The sequence below is a fragment of the Macaca mulatta genome, chromosome 13 (genome assembly GCF_049350105.2).
Source record: "Macaca mulatta isolate MMU2019108-1 chromosome 13, T2T-MMU8v2.0, whole genome shotgun sequence".
Taxonomy (NCBI): domain Eukaryota; kingdom Metazoa; phylum Chordata; class Mammalia; order Primates; family Cercopithecidae; genus Macaca; species Macaca mulatta.
The window spans coordinates 62,056,988-62,074,569 of NC_133418.1; the positions used below are offsets into that span (position 1 = coordinate 62,056,988).

General features: G+C 37.7%; 1 protein-coding gene across 5 annotated transcripts in view; it reads right to left on the bottom strand.

The window, feature by feature from the left end:
• Nucleotides 1–17,582, bottom strand: part of EHBP1 (EH domain binding protein 1) — a 418,858-nt gene that overhangs the window by 337,317 nt on the left and 63,959 nt on the right. For 2 of the 5 annotated variants that reach the window (XM_077958266.1, XM_077958252.1), the window contains exon 1: nucleotides 183–286. The exons of 2 other annotated variants lie outside the window; for them this stretch is intronic. The gene's annotated coding sequence lies outside the window, so the exon portion shown is untranslated. Of the gene's footprint in view, nucleotides 1–182; nucleotides 288–17,582 lie in introns of those variants that run through there. One more of the 5 variants, XM_077958260.1, reaches the window with a different exon arrangement.

Here is a 17,582-nt window from a genome sequence, read left to right on the forward strand (position 1 = left end):
GAAATAACAAGGCTAGACAGGAAAGGCAAAGAAAAGCTGGTAGAAATTCATAATCTTGGAGGGCAATGACTACCACCCTTGTGGTGTAAAATCAAAGCACTTTCATCCCATACAGTATAAAGAACACACACACAAAAAGCAAAATTTCAAAGCAAGCTGAAAGCAGGCAAAACTCCACTTACCAGGGCACTGGGCATGAGCCAAGGGAAAGTAGCCCTGTTGCTGAAGCCTGTCCCAGATGAGTAGAGCTGGAAAATAAACCCAGCTTTCAAAGGGCAGGATTAACTCATGCACAGTTTGGGCAATCTTCTGGGCAGGGCAAGATAGGGAAAAATTCCAGGGCAAGGGCAATAACATGAGAGCCAGAGAGAGCTACAATATTGTTCCAGGTCTCTCTTTTCACAGCAAGTCACCCAATTAGTGACTGGGCTTACAGTGATCAGAACATAACCTGCGAAGCAAAGATGACTTTGTGAGAGCTGCTGGATATTTCTTCATATTCTGTCACAACTTTTGGATGCTATTTAAAAATATTCCCAATAATGCATCATTGATCTCTTTCTCCAAGAAAAGAAATTCAAGTGTTGAGCAAACCAGGTTTTTGTGCCATAGTTCAATCTTCTAAAGAAATCCTGCTATCTTTAAAACTTTAAAAATCACAATATTTTATCCCTGAAATGAGTCTATTTTAGGTATTGAACATAGTACTGAGTTACTTATATTGAGAGAGCCCCTTGAAACAATTGTCTTGCATTATCAGTGTCCCATTTCTCATTTCAAAAATGTGTGAGCACCTCCTAACCAGCATATTTCAGTGTGGAAAAGGAGAGTGTTATACTTGTGCCTGTTTCTTCACCTAACACATGCTAAAGAGAGCATATTTAAAGGTCACAACTTGATTATATTTGAAATATTCACTTTTCTTGAACAATGAAAGCAAGAATAGGAGGCATATTGTTAACTGTTCAACTTCTTTTATTCTTGTAATAACACTCTTTCTAGCTATTCACAAAACTACCTTGTGCCAATCAGTATGTTTGCGATGTGTCTCGTCCAGCCTACAGCTGAACAAGATAACAATTACCAAAATCCTGCAGTGATTTGTCAGTGATAAACAGACCAACTTGTTGAGTATTTCTGTCTAATACATATAGCGCTTTAACATGAAATTGCTGCACAGCGCGTGTTATGGGACCTGGTCTTCAACACTCTATGCTACGGATATTTGCAGTGCCCAAGATTGTTACTGGATCGGTTTTGTCAATAGTTCATTCTGCATTCTCTTATTAATTTCCCTTAATAATATCTTATTAACCTTCAGCTGACTTTGCAAGTTCTAAGGCAACAGGTTCATGAGTACAATTTTGAATGACAGCTTTTTCATTTTGATTTTCTTTGATGATATTTTTAGAGAAAAATCCATTAATTTATTAAGAAATATTTAGTGAGTAATTACAAAGGTCAAGGCATTGTGGTAGGTATTGGGAATGCAGCACATAAAAAAGACAAAATCCCTGCCCTCCTGGAGCTCATATTTCTCTTCTATTAGAGGTCATTGTTTAGTATTCCCCTTAGAAAATTTCAGTTGATGAGAGGTGACTGTGCTTTAACAATGACAAAAAACCTGAGAAAAGTGTTATAAAAGACAACGTGCTGGGGACTAACATAAAAGGATCACCCACTCAATAAAATCCAATTATCAGAAATGTATTATTGTACTCCACCTCTTTCTTTTTTTGTGTGGCTGCTTGTGCAAAGTCACATAGAGACTTGTCACAGCACATACAAATTTATAACCTATATTTGCACTGGAGTCCTGTTTGCAATTTATGTTTTTAAAATTTGAATTGTAGTATTTACATTGTTATTATTTTTATGATTTACTGAATAGAGACATTGATTTTTTTATGTTATAAGGCAACATGATTGTAACTACAAATATGCAAAATTAAACACATGCCAAAATTGAAATTACATTGAGAGAAATGATCTGCAACCTGTTAAACATCAGCCAAAACAATCTGATTAACACATTTCCTTGAGCTCACATGCAACTTTCAAGAGTATAATGGTCATTAAGAATGTGACAGGATTTTAACAAACACACCCATTCTATTTAATTTCCCTTTTCACTCCTTAAATTGTCAAAAAATTTTAAAAAAAGAAAACAGAGGCCTATTTTTGCTGTCTTTTCCTCAGAAATATTTTAGCTTCTTCCTAGATATCCTTAGAGATAGAATAATTAAAAGTTGTTTTTTGTCTTGTATGTGTTCTATGATATTTTAAATGTTAAAAAAAAAAAAAAAAGTCAGGCACGGTGGCTCACGCCTGTAATCCCAGCACTTTGGGAGGTTGAGGCAGGCGAATCACAAGGTCAGGAGATGGAGACCATGCTGGCTAACATGTTGAAACTCCGTCTCTACTAAAAAAATACAAAAAACTTAACCAGGCATGGTGGCGGGCGCCTGTAATCCCAGCTACTAGGGAAGCTGAGACAGGAGAATGCCATGAACCTGGGAGGTGGAGCTTGAAGTGAGCCAAGATCTTGCCACTGCACTTCAGCCTGGGCGATAGAGCGAGACTCCATCTGAAAAAAAAAAAAAAAAAAGCTGGGCATGGTAGCTTACCCCTGTTATCCTAGCATTCTGGGAGGCCGAGTCGGGTGGATCACCTGAGCTCAGGAGTTCAAGACCAGCCTGGCCAACATAGTGAAACCCTGTCTCTACTAAAAATACAAAAATTAGCCTGGCGTGGTGGTAAGCGCCTGCAATCCCAGCTATATGGGAGGCTGAGACACGAGAATTGCTTGAACCCGGGAGGCAGAGGCTGCAGTGAGCCAAGATCGTGCCACTGCATTCCAGCCTGGGTGACAGGGTGAGGCTGTGTCTCAAAAAGCAAAGAAAGAAAAAAGAGAGAGAGAGAGAAAGAAGAGGGAAACCTCAAAGAGATTACACAAATAGCTTTATGTTAATGTAAAAATTATGTGATACGTTTTCTTTAATTCTCCTTTGTATTTTTTTACAATAAAAAATAATGATTAGGCCGGTCACAGTGGCTCACGCCTGTAATCCCAGCACTTTGGGAGGCTGAGGCAGGAGGATCACTTAAGCTCAGGAGTTTGAGACCAGCCTGAGCAACATGGCAAAACCCTGTCTCTACAAAAAATACAAAAATTAGCTGGGTGCAGTGGCACACACCTGTGGTCCCAGCTACTTGGAAGGCTAGGGTGGGAGAATCACTCGAGCCTGGGAGGTTGAGGCTGCAGTAAGTGGTGACTGCACCACTGCACTCCAGCCTGGGAGACAGAGTGAGACCCTGTTTCAAAAATAAATAAAAATAATAAGGATTAAACGTGTATAATTGTGGTTTCAGATTGAAGATATTGTATAAGTCATCATTCTATAATCTTTAAAATGTTCTCTCACTATCTAAAAGCTTTCCATCTATAGTTTCTGGTTATAAATCATATCTAATTGACAAAAATGGAAACTCTCCCCCAAATAAATCAATTCCTGGTTCATCTAATGTGTTCTGATTCTAGATCTATTCTGCCCATTGATACACTTCAGTTGAGAGATTAAAGAATCTTCTTTCACAAAACGTTCTATTTCTAGGAATGTCTTCTGTATTTTATAACATAAAAAGAAGGATGAGTTTTCATTGACCTTTCATTGACTTTTTTTTTCTCTTTTTGAGACAGGGTCTCACTCTGTCATCCAGACCAGAGTGCAGTGGCGTGATCACGACTCACTGCAGCCTTGACCTTCTGGGCTCAAGTGATTCTCCCACCTCAGCCTCCCTAGTAGTTGGGACCACAGGCACACATCACCATGCCCAGCTAATTTTTGTATTTTTTTGGTAGAAATGGGGTTTTGCCAATGTTTCCAGGTCTCGAACTCCTGGGCTCAAGCCACCCTCCCTGCCTTGGCCTCCCAAAGTGCTGGGATTACAGGCATGAGCCACTGCACCCAGTCTTCATTGACATTTTATTTTGTGCTTGAATTGCTTTAGGACTGTGAATGTCATGATTCTGCTGGGCGTTTTCCTCATATCCTCTAATTCTGGCTCATGTTTGGCTCCTCTCTTATTTTCCTCTCTTATATATGACACATATATGACATATACATGTAGGTACACACATATACACATATGTGTGACATAAACATACACAATTCTGGGACTATTGGTAGAATTATCAGGAAAGGCAAGCGCTTTCCTCTGGGACTGATTGCTATAAAGATGGTATCCTGCTGCCAGGGACCTCCACTGGAGCAAGTCTAAGAAAAAAGCCAAAACAAAGGAAGCCAGGAGATGAAGCAGAGAGAGTTGCTTCATTTGCCTCATCTGTAAAATGGGAATGGGAAAATGATAGTTGGCTACTGGAGGTGAGGTGCTGGAAGAAATAAGCTCTTAAGACCCCTTCCAGCTCTAATTCAGTCATTGTTTAAAATGTCTAACCTTAATACAAGGATATGTTTGTGACATTTTAAAAGGCAGTAAGAGTTTCTCCACAGTTGTTTCCATTATCATCTAGTTTTTGCTGTCTTAAGAAGATTTTTTTTGTTTTTGTCATGGGAGGATGTGCTATTTTTGATGATTTTTGTTTAGCCTTAATTTTTCTGATCAACTAAAAATTGCAAGCTTATAGTCACAATTCCCATAGAAAACATGAAGGCAGAATGATGTCTTTTAGTAAGATATAAGATATCATTCCTAAATATACCAATTCCTAATTCAATTGTTTATACCAAGTGCTAAAAAGGAGAGTAATTATAGGTCAATTTAAAAAGTATTAATAGAACATATTGCTGTTTCTAGCGTATATTGTTGATAACTTCAGTGGCAATCTAGCCCAAAGAGTTTAATCTTTTCCAGTGTGAATGAAAAAGAACACCCTTAAGAGGGAGATACCCATGACTTGAAATAATTCTTTAATGTTCTCTGGAAATTAAGAGTACAGAAACAACCAGATACAAAAATTACCACAAAATGTATCATTAACCTAAATGTTAGCAGCTAAAACTATAAAACTGTTAGAAGAAAACAAATAAATCTTCATAGCTTTGGGCTTAGCAATGGTTTTTTAGATATTATAACAAAAGCAAGAGCAACAAAAGAAAAAAAACACAGATAAACTGGACTTCATCAAACTTTTAAAATCTCATACCTCAAAGACACCATCAAGAAAATGAAGAAAGACAAATATTGCATGTTCTCACTCATATGTGGGAGCCAAAAAGTTGATTTTTCTGGAGGTATAATGGTACTAGCCCAAGGTTGGGAAGGGTCGTGGGGAGGGGAGAAGAGAGGTTGAAGAGAGGTGAGTTAATGGATATAAAAACACAATTCAATAGAAGGAATATGTTCTATTGTTTGATAGCACAGTAGGGTGACTATAGTTAAAAATTTATAGTATACTTCAAAGTAGCTAGAAGAGAAGATTTAGAACGTTGCCAACACAAAGAAATGATAAATATTTGAGGTGACAGATTTCTCAATTGCCCTGATTTGACCACTATACATTGTATGCACATATCAAAAACACACAAGTATACTATACATAAATACAATTATTATGTATACATTTTAAATGAAAAAATAACCAACAGATGGGAGAAAATATTTGCAAACCATATATCTGATAAGGAACTTGTATCTAGAATATATGAAGAATTATTACAAGCTCAAAGACAGACAAATGATACAATTTAAAAACTGGCAGGAAATCAGTATATTGGAGAGATATTTGCATTCCCATGTTTATTGAATCACTATTCACAATAGCCAAGATTTGGAAGCAACCTAAGTGTCCATCAACAGATTAATGGATTAAGAAAATGTGGTAGTTATACACAATGGAGTACTATTCAGTCATAAAAAAGAATGAGATACTGTTATTTGCAACAGCATAGATGGTACTGGAGGTCATTATGTTAAATGAAATAAACCAGATATAGAAAGACAAACTGCACACGTTTTCACTTATTTATGGGAGCTAAAAATTAAACCAATTGAACTCATAAAGATAGAAGATTGTTATCAGAGGCTTGGAAGGGTAGTGGGGGAAAGGGGTAGGGGTCATGAGGGTAATTAATGGGTACAAAAATATAGTTAAAATGAATAAGATCTAGTATTTGATAGCACAACAGGTGATAATAGTCAACGATAATTTTTATACACTTTAAAATAGCTAAAAGAATATAATTGTATTGCTTGTGACACAAAGGATAAATCCTTGTACCCTGACATGATTATTACACATTGCATGACTATATCAAAGTATCTCAGGTACCCCATAAATATATACACCTACCATGTGCCCACAAAAATTTTAAAAATTAGAAAATAGAATGAAATTGTTCAAGAATTTAAATTGACATTTCCCTGAAGATGACACATATAAATGACCAACAAGCACATGAAAAGATGTTCAATATAATTTGCCATCAGAGAAATGGGAATCCAAACCACAATAAGATACTACTTCACACCAACTAAAATGGTTTAAGATCAAAGACAGACAATAACAAGGGTTGATGAGGATGCAATAAAATTGGAGCCCTCATACCTTTCTGGCAGGATTGTAAAACCTTTTGAAAACCAGTTTGGCATTTCCTCAAAATGACAAATGTAGAGTTACTATATGACTCAGTGATTTCACTCCTAGGTAAATACCAAAGAGAAGTGGATGCATATGTCCACACAAAAACTTGTGCATAAGTGTTCACAGTGGTGTTATTCATAATAATCAAAGAGTGGAAGAAACCCAAATTCCATCAGCTCATGAATGGATAAACAAAATGTGGTATTATCATACAATGGAATATTTTTCAGCAATAAAAAGAATCGAAGCATTGATTCAAGCCATAACACGGATGAACCTTGAAAACTATGTTAAGTGAAAGAAGCCAGTCACAAAAGACATATATCGTATGATTACTTTTATATGAAATGTCCATAAAAGACAAATCCACAGAGACAAAAAGTAGATTAGTGGTTGTTCAGGCACATGAAGGAGTTACTGCTAACGAACATGGGGCTTCTTTTTGAAGTGATAAAAATTATCTAAAATTACATAGTGATAATGGTTGCACAACTCTGAACATACTAAAAACCACTAAATTGTACACTGTTACTAGGAGATACTTATTTTATTTATATCTCAATAAAGCCATTAAGAAAAATAAAAGAATATAGAAAGAGACTATTGCAGCCACATTTAACTAAAAGTCACAACTGAATATCCTAGAGCTCAGCAAAATACAATATTCTAATACAGAAATTTAAAATATGAATATTCTCTACTCTTAAAGTTTTTAGATGTGGGTTCTAGTTTTTCCTGGCCTCCACCCTGCAGCCTGGGACAAGTCACTTAGGTTTAACACCATTCTGTTCATTTATCAGTAAAATTAAGGCAGTGGATTAGAGGATTTTCAGTTGAGGGGAAAATTTAGGAGGTCTGGAGGAGTTCAGAGGCAAATATTGTTAGTTGTCTGTCAATACCCATTCTCCGTTTTTCTTCTCTAGCAATAAAAACCCTAATTTCTAAGTGAGCCATTTTCACTCAGCTAATGATCTGCCAGCCTCCTTTATAACCAGATATGGCTATGTGCCTAAGTTTGGCTAAGTCTTGTATATAGCTTCCGGAAAGTCTCCTCCAAGGGAGGGAGTGTGCCTTACCTTTCTGTTGATGGGATACAGATGGGTTGGCTAGAGCTCTAGCGGCTATCTTGGACCATGAGGATAAGGGATGGCAAAGTAGCAAGCTGGAAGAAGCCTGGGTCTCTCACAAATTTGTAGAGGCACTACATTTGCCCTGAACTGCCTATCACCAGACTTCTTTCATATGAGACAGAAGTAATCATATAAGATAAAGTTATTTTGGTGGGATTTTTTTCTGTCACATGTAAAGATAATTATAACTAACACAGTCAGCTTATGAAGGCTAAAAAGAAAGGGACACTTTAAATTGACTTGGAGGCAAGTTCACTGTTTCAAAAAATTAAAGCCCTCTTTCTAGATGGAACAACTTTCTTTTTTTTTGAAAATTATTTTTTTTCTTTTTATTATTATACTTTAAGTTCTAGAGTACATGTGTATAACGTGCAGGTTTGTTACATATGTATACTTGTGCCATGTTGGCGTGCTGCACCCATCAACTCATCAGCACCCTTCAATTCGTCATTTACATCAAGTATAACTCCCAATGCAATCCCTCCCCCCTCCCCCCTCCCCATGATAGGCCCCGGTGTATGATGTTCCGAGTCCAAGTGATCTCATTGTTCAGTTCCCTCCTATGAGAACATGCGGTGTTTGGTTTTCTGTTCTTGTGATAGTTTGCTAAGAATGATGGTTTCCAGCTGCATCCATGTCCCTACAAAGGACAAGAACTCATCCTTTTTGATGGCTGCATAGTATTCCATGGTGTATATGTGCCACATTTTCTTAATCCAGTCTGTCACTGATGGACATTTGGGTTGATTCCAAGTCTTTGCTATTGTGAATAGTGCTGCAGTAAACATACGTGTGCATGTGTCTTTATAGCAGCATGATTTATAATCCTTTGGGTATATACCCAGTAATGGGATGGCTGGGTCATATGGTACTTCTAGTTCTAGATCCTTGAGGAATCGCCATACTGTTTTCCATAATGGTTGAACTAGTTTACAATCCCACCAACAGTGTAAAAGTGTTCCTATTTCTCCACATCCTCTCCAGCACCTGTTCTTTCCTGACTTTTTAATGATTGCCATTGTAACTGGTGTGAGATGGTATCTCATTGTGGTTTTGATTTGCATTTCTCTGATGGCCAGTGATGATGAGCATTTTTTCATGTGTCTGTTGGCTGTATGGATGTCTTCTTTTGAGAACCGTCTGTTCATATCCTTTGCCCACTTTTTGATGGGGTTGTTTGTTTTTTTCTTGTAAATTTGTTTGAGTTCTTTGTAGGTTCTGGATATTAGCCCTTTGTCAGATGAGTAGATTGCAAACATTTTCTCCCATTCTGTAGGTTGCCTGTTCACTCTGATGGTAGTTTCTTTAGCTGTGCAGAAGCTCTTTAGTTTAATTAGATCCCATTTGTCAATTTTGGCTTTTGTTGCTGTTGCTTTTGGTGTTTTAGACATGAAGTCCTTGCCCATGCCTATGTCCTGAATGGTATTACCTAGGTTTTCTTCCAGGGTTTTAATGGTATTAGGTCTAACATTTAAGTCTCTAATCCATCTTGAATTAATTTTCGTATAAGGAGTAAGGAAAGGATCCAGTTTCAGCTTTCTACTTATGGCTAGCCAATTTTCCCAGCACCATTTATTAAATAGGGAATCCTTTCCCCATTTCTTGTTTTTGTCAGGTTTGTCAAAGATCAGATGCCTGTAGATGTGTGGTATTATTTCTGAGGGCTCTGTTCTGTTCCATTGGTCTATATCTCTGTTTTGGTACCAGTACCATGCTGTTCTGGTTACTGTAGCCTTGTAGTATAGTTTGAAGTCAGGTAGCGTGATGCCTCCAGCTTTGTTCTTTTGACTTAGGATTGTCTTGGCAATGCGGGCTCTTTTTTGGTTCCATATGAACTTTAAAGCAGTTTTTTTCCAATTCTGTGAAGAAACTCATTGGTAGCTTGATGGGGATGACATTGAATCTATAAATTACCTTGGGCAGTATGGCCATTTTCACGATATTGATTCTTCCTATCCATGAGCATGGTATGTTCTTCCATTTGTTTGTGTCCTCTTTTATTTCACTGAGCAGTGGTTTGTAGTTCTCCTTGAAGAGGTCCTTTACATCCCTTGTAAGTTGGATTCCTAGGTATTTCATTCTCTTTGAAGCAAATGTGAATGGAAGTTCATTCATGATTTGGCTCTCTGTTTGTCTGTTACTGGTGTATAAGAATGCTTGTGATTTTTGCACATTGATTTTGTATCCTGAGACTTTGCTGAAGTTTCTTATCAGCTTAAGGAGATTTGGGGCTGAGACAATAGGGTTTTCTAAATATACAATCATGTCATCTGCAAACAGGGACAATTTGACTTCTTCTTTTCCTAACTGAATACCCTTTATTTCTTTCTCTTGCCTGATTGCCCTAGCCAGAACTTCCAACACTATGTTGAATAGGAGTGGTGAGAGAGGGCATCCTTGTCTTGTGCCAGTTTTCAAAGGGAATTTTTCCAGTTTTTGCCCATTCAGTATGATATTGGCTGTGGGTTTGTCATAAATAGCTCTTATTATTTTGACATACGTTAGATGGAACAACTTTCTAAGTTAACTTGAGAGCACGCAAGGGCTCTTGATTTGATCTTCCAAAAGATTGTCAACAATAGCAAATATCTAGAACTGTACAGATGCATTTGTCATCACTGCACCTGCCTCCTCTCCCTGGCATTTTCATATCAGCTAAGATCAGTGACAAAATTCTAAATACTGCAGGTTTCAAATTTGATTAGTATATGGGGAGAGGGCAAAATCTTTCCTTTGAAATAGGTTTCCAGTGGGATTCTTATTTCTTTTTCATTCTATCTCGAATTCCTCACCTTGACTAAATCCATATGATTAGCTAAGCATTTCTTGAGGGGCGTAAAGGACAGCTCCCTGGTAGGAGACAAAGTTTAAAAACCATCCATTCTTGGTTATGAGAGCCTACGTGGCTTTGTAAGTGGTATCTGTTCACAGTCTTATTCAATCTTGTACAACAATTATTTTATTTAATTAATTGATTAATTAATTAATTAATTAATTTGAGACGGAGTCTTGCTCTGTCACCCAGGCTGGAGTGCAGTGGCATGATATCAGCTCACTACAACCTCCACCTCCTGGGTTCAAGTGATTCTTCCTGTCTCAGCCTCCCAAGTAGCTGGAATTACAGGCACCCACCACCACACCCAGCTAATTTTTGTATTTTTAGTAGAGATAGGTTTTCACCACCTTGGCCAGGCTGGTGTTGAACTCCTGACCTTGTGATCCACCTGCCTCGGCCTCCCAAAGTGCTGGGATTACAGGTGTGAGCCACCACGCCCGGCCACAACAATTATTTTATTCACTTCAAAATCCTTATTTTTAAAGACACATATACCCCATCATCCCCAGTTGGGCTTTTTCTACTACCCCAAGGAGGCACCCAGAGGCTTTGTCTGCTAAGGGCTATGCTGCAGGTGACTGTTAACTAGACTGCTTTCACAGTCTCCCAGATTACTGAAAGATGGCCCAGTCCTTCTACTCTTCAGCAGGTCTGCCTGAAACTTCAACTCTTATAGACAATACCAAATGTGATTAAAAGGTGGACTTAGCACAGTTCTATTATGAACCAAGAAACTTTAAAAACATTCATGCAAATTCTGTCATAAGAAGAAATACAAAAGACTAACAAATCCTGACAACTCTTTTTCACTTCCTAGAGTTGCAAACACTACTGCTTTTTAGTAATAACTATAAATGCTTTCTGTGTAGACCTTATCATTCATCCATTAAAGACTAAAACCTCAATTTAAACACAAGAACAAATAAACATGCAATCAAGTGGTTTCATTAGGAAAAAGTCAGAATTTTATAATAATGTAATCATAATATAGCCATAAGATTTGGATTCTTGTTAAGGAAAATAGACACAATTTTAAAAATTATTATTATTATTTTGAGACTGAGTCTTGCTCTGTTGCTCAGGCTAGAGTGTAGTGGCATGATCTCAGTTCACTGCAACCTCCACCTCCTGGGTTCAAGCAGTTCTCCTGCCTCAGCCTCCCAGGTAACTGGAATTACAGGTGTGTGCCACCAATGCCCAGCTAATTTTTGTAACTTTAGTAGAGACAGGGTTTCACTGCGTTGGCCAGGCAGGTCTCGAACTCCTGGCCTCAAGCGATCTGCCCACTTTGGCCTCCCAAAGTGCTGAGATTGCAGGCATGAGCCACCACACCCAGCCTAAAAAATTATTTCAATAATAGCTATTTTTGTTTTATGAAGATATATCATAGTAGATTCTGAACCCGCCTCCTTTTATTTCCATCATATTTGATTTTTTCTCTATTTAGGTTATACATACTGATATTTCTTGTTTCCACAGATCACTGAGGAGGCACTGAGGCTTCTGTGTTTCAACCAGACTGACTTGAGTTATTGCATTTAAGGGCACTTTGATAAAAATAACTATAGGCTTTGAAAGCTCTTTTTAATTTTTAAAATATTTGTGCTAGCTTAGTGACTATTAAAAAATAACAGGCTTCAAATGATTCAAACATATGCATGCAATTCTGGGACTCCTGAGTAATGGGATGCACACATTCTTACTTGGGGTTTTATTAAAATGACCTTCTCAGTATGCATACCAGGACCCTTCATGAAGCAAAGCCAGAAGAGTCATTCCAAAACTTGCATGTAGTCCTGAATCACTCCTAGACAAAAAAGGGGGATTAATGTACAATTTCCAGTTTGTGAAGAAGATGAAAAAAAGGATCTCATTTTGATTTGCCCATTTCAGAAGTGTTTGGTTTCTTATGCTTTCTCTGTGATTAGCCTGGGTAGGAGGAAAGGCAAAGTGATGAATGAAAGTTAAACATTGCCTGTTCTCATCTGTGGAAGCTAAAAAAAAGTTGATCTCATAGAAGTAAAAAGTAGAACAGAAGATACTAGAGGCTGGGAAGCATAAGAGAAAGAGGGGAATAGGGAGAGATTTATTAAAGGATACAACATCACAACTAAATAGGAGGAATAAGTTTTAGTGTTCTATAGCACTGCAGGATGACCGCATTTAATAATAACATATAGTTTAAAATAGAAGGAGGATATTGAATGTTCCCAATACAAAGCAATGATAAATGTTTGAGATAATAGTGAATTACCCTGATCTGATCACTATAGTTATATATATCAAAACATCACTACATACCCCATGAAGATGTATAATTATGTGTCAATGAAAAAAAATTTAATAAATGTCCAACACATAGAAAGTACTCAGTAAATACTGATTTCCTTCCTTTCTGTTGCTTCTGAGGGGAGCATAGAGTATATAACATTGCTGATTAAATTAACAAAGTATAAGGAAGGAGATGGCATTAGTCTCTCATGCTATCGGAAATATCAAATTTTTACATCCAATATTAAATTGCTTTCTTCAGTAATTCTCTCTCAGACCAAAAATCGGAGCCCAGGAGAAATAATTCCTTTTTAAAAATCTACTACTGGATATATCACTTTGCTGCTTTTGTGAGAGTTAAGTTCCAGTGAGAAAGAAAGCTGAGGAATCTTTTCCAGAGTCTATTTTTCTATGAAAGTCCCTCTCTTTTTTCAAAAGTAGGCACATCTGATATTTTGTGTACTTATCCAGTATGGTAAAGAAGCCATCTATCAGCTCATTTCACTTGAAAACTTTGACAGTAACTACTTTGGGACTGACTCACTCTTGCTATCTTTCTTGCAATCTATTCAACCTCATACTTTATAAGGACACACTAACTCTTGTCTCCTTGATCTTTTCATAGCCGGTCTGTGCAGATTCTGGAGTCTTTAGCAGTATCTTTAAAGGAATATCTTTTTTCTTTGTAATGGAACCCTTACAAACCATTTCATAGAACATAGCTGGACTCTTGTATTTAGATTGGCACATCAATTCATAAAAAAAGAAAAATTGGGAGAGTTCACTGAGAAATTAATATGTCAAATCACAATGCATTTGTATTGAACCTAGATAGAAATACCTAGAAAATTAGGCAAATAAGTGGCTACTTGGAATTCCTAAATAGCTTATACTTCTACACAGACGGGAAACCCATCTATCACAACCCACTTATAGATTATCTGGGAACCTCAGACTTCTGCTAGTACAACTGGGATTTTTGCATCTCTTTTGTACTACTAGAAGACTTCACATAGGTGACCAAGGGAGATGAGCTCCAGGGAAAAAAGTTTCTGAACTTTATTATTTCCAATATTCAAAACGAAGGTTTTCTACCTCCCTCCATCAATAGGAAAATTGCCTTTAGGTTTGAAGAAGAAAGACAGTATTTAAAAGGTTTACTTTCATTTTATAAATTAAAGGGGAAACGATCATAGAAAGATAGTGTTTAGAACTGGCAGGGATCTTAGAGAATATTTAATTCAATCCTCCTGTTTAAGAATAAAAAAAAGAGACCTGGAGAGGATTTATGTCTTCTTCAAGTCAAAACAGCTGAAGATAGGAGGTAGCATTAAGTGGTGGAAATAGCATAGACTTTGGGTTGGCAGTGTGGATTTGAATACAGCTCTTCTAGTTACCAGTTGAATGGTTTCTTTATATATAAAGTGGGAATAATAGGACCTATCTTTAGAGTTGTTATGAGGAGTAAATGATGTAACTTATGTAAAGTACCTAGAACACTTGCTGGTACATAGTAAGTGCTTGACAAATATTTATGTCATTAAAGGAACCCAAACCAGGGTGTTTTGACAACTTTTGTACATTGCACTGCACTGTTAATACAGCTGGCCAAAAGGATTCAAACACGCATTTAAAATAAGATATTCCAAATGAAATAAATGGTGTGCAACATTAAATAATGTTTTTAAAACATTCACTTACCATTAATGCAAGCAATACCCAGTCCTTTTCAGATGAAAGAAAATGTTCCACTTTTCTCAGTGGTTTTAGCTGTTTTCAGATACTTTTCTCAGTGGTTTTAGCTGTTTTCAGCTATACACAGCTCAGTACAAAGAGATGACACAAGGGACTTTTTATCTGCATTGCAGAGAGCAATACGGTGATAATTTGCATCGGAACTTGCCGTTAGCTCCATATGGCATGTATTCATCATTTAGTGGGTTCAGTGCCCTATCTTTAGAGCTTCAGTGATCAGGATAGAAATTGCCCACTTATTTATGCTTGGCCAGACCGAAAATATAGGGAGAGGAAGAAGTGCAGGGAAACCACTCCCTGCAAGACTTGGCCCTGGAATTAGGAGTAAAGCATTAACACTAACTTGTCAAGCAATAGCTGCTTCTGTCCTAAAGAGCAGACAAAATGCAGATGATATGTGGTGTATTATTTATGGGTTGCAATCATGCATGTTATTCTTGTCTGTCCCACAAAGGACCTGTGGTTTAATGTAGAGCTGTCTTCCTTTTGTTCAGCACAAAGCCTCACTCACACTGGGCAAGTGGGCATTTCCAATGGCATGTGATCACTTGGTTTGCATGAGCAACAGGAGAAGTTGCTCTCAAAAGCCAAACTAGGAATTAGCTCACTGCCTTCCCATACCCCTTCCTCAGAAAGGAGAAATGGAGAGAATACTATTTTTTTGTCCTTATTGAAAGTGACAAAGTGTTTTCTCTCCCATTGGAAAGTTAAAGAATCAGTCCCTTTTATACAAAAAGAATTTTGATTTTTCTTCAATTTGTTGCTCTAAAAGATTATATACATCTTTCAAGCTGAAAATTCTGGTTTTATATCCATTAGTAATCATGATGATGATCTCAGTAACGAGAAGAAGGGAATTCTGAAAACTACTCCCTCCTCCCCAACCCCGAATCACTGTAATACGCATGTATTTAGCTCTAGCATTCTAACACTGGAGCAAAAGCTGTTGCCATGTATAAGCTCTGGACTATGAACAGAGATTACGGACTGATGTGGGTTGAATTGTGCTCCCCCCATCAAATTTATATATCAAAGTCCTAACCCCTAGTACCTCAGAGTATGACTTTATTTGAAAGTAAGGTTGTTGCAGGTGTAATTTGTTAAGATGAGGTCGGTAGGTGGACCCTAGTCCAATATGACTGACGTCCTTATCGAAAGGGGAAACTGGGACACAGACACCCACAGAGAGAGAACACCATGTGAAGATGAAGGCACAGACCTGGATGATGTTTCTATAAGCTATCAAACCAACAGAAGCTGGGGGAGGGGCACGAAACAGATTCTCCCTCATAACCCTCAGAAGGAACCAACAATGCTGACACCTCCATCTCAGACTTCTTTTTTTCTATTTTTATTATATATTGACAAATTATAGTTGTATATATTTATGGGGTACAAAGTGATGTTACAATTTATGAATACAATGTGGAATGATTAAATCAAGCTACTTAATATATCCATTACCTCAAATAGTTATCTTTTTTTGTGAAGAGAGAGCATTTGAAATTTATTCTCTTAGTGATATTGTAATGTACAGTACTCAATTATTAGCTATATTTGGTACACTGTGCAATATACCTTGTAAAAAATCAAAGTTATTCCTTCTCTCTAACAATTCTTTACCCTTTGACTCTCATCTCCCCATTCCCCCTAGCACCCCCAGCCTCTGGTAACCACTGTTCTGCTCTCTGCTTCTATGAATTCAGTTGTGTTGGATTCCACATATAAGTGAGTACATCTCAGACTTCTAACCTCCAGAGCTGTGAGACAACAAATTTCATTGTGTAAGTCACTCAGTTTGTGGTACTTTGTTATGGCAGCCCTTGCAAACTAATACATAAACGTTCTCTCTTTCTTTCCCTCTCTCCCTCTCTCCCTCCCTCCCTCCCTATCTCCCTCCTTCCCTCCCTTTCTTCCTTCTCTGGTGGACTTCATAGAAAAGGAGGCTGGAAGATAGGAACATAATTTTCCTTCTAAGCCATTGATGGGCTTTAATATTTTTAGCATGAAAAAATACAATGCTTGTTTTAAAGCACATCCACACCTTATCTTGACAAATGCTGGTAATAATGGGCAAAAGGGACTGCCCCAAGGAACACACATGCCAGTGCCTGCTTCGTGTGCTTAAAATCAAATCCATGGCTCCTAAAACTCAATGGTTCTTTTCAGGACTTTAAAGAACCCTAATTTTACCCTTGTTTTTCCCACTTTTGCTTTTTCCCTTCTTTGAAAAACCAAGTTTTCAACTTGCTGAAAAGCTTTACTTTGCCCAGACCTATTCACTCACCTCCAAAATGGAGCAGAAGCAGTTTTCTACTCTATCTCTCCTTCTTTCCCAAGGAGCAATTTTACCTCCCCTACTCTACTCCCATCCCTCCACTCAGAAAGCAGTCTATCTCTCTTTAATACTTATTGTCGCATGTCTTTTCTCCCCATTGCTATGTGAAGGATGTATTTCCAGGACCATTGCTTGGCGTTATATTTGCAGTTCTAAGGGCTTCTTTATCAATGACACAGCACCAAGGTCACTAACACTTGCATCTGAACATCTGTGCACACCCATATACTCTCACAGAGTTGTCCTTTGTTTCCTAAGATGACGATACTATAATAAACTCCAATGTGTGTGCACTTGCACTCGATCAGGCCACTCTGAGAACATAAGTTCTTTTGCCAAGTGTGCCTGACACCTATTCTTGGACTAAAGACTATCCAGATCCCAGAACTGCTTGATATTCTTAGAGCTGCTGCATCCTTATCCATTGGGGGTGAGACTGAAGCTTCGGTTCATAAAACAGCAAACTCTGGTCCTGCAGCTGCCTGGGTCTGTGGGCTCTTAGCAGTTCCACAGCCATCCATGGTGTCACCACATTTCTTGAAGCTGTTCTAGGCAAGTAGACATCTGTGGTTTTGCCCACCTGACATTCATTCCCCCTTCTTTCCTAGTTTTTCCACTTTCTGTGTAGTTTAGATGCCAACCTTACTT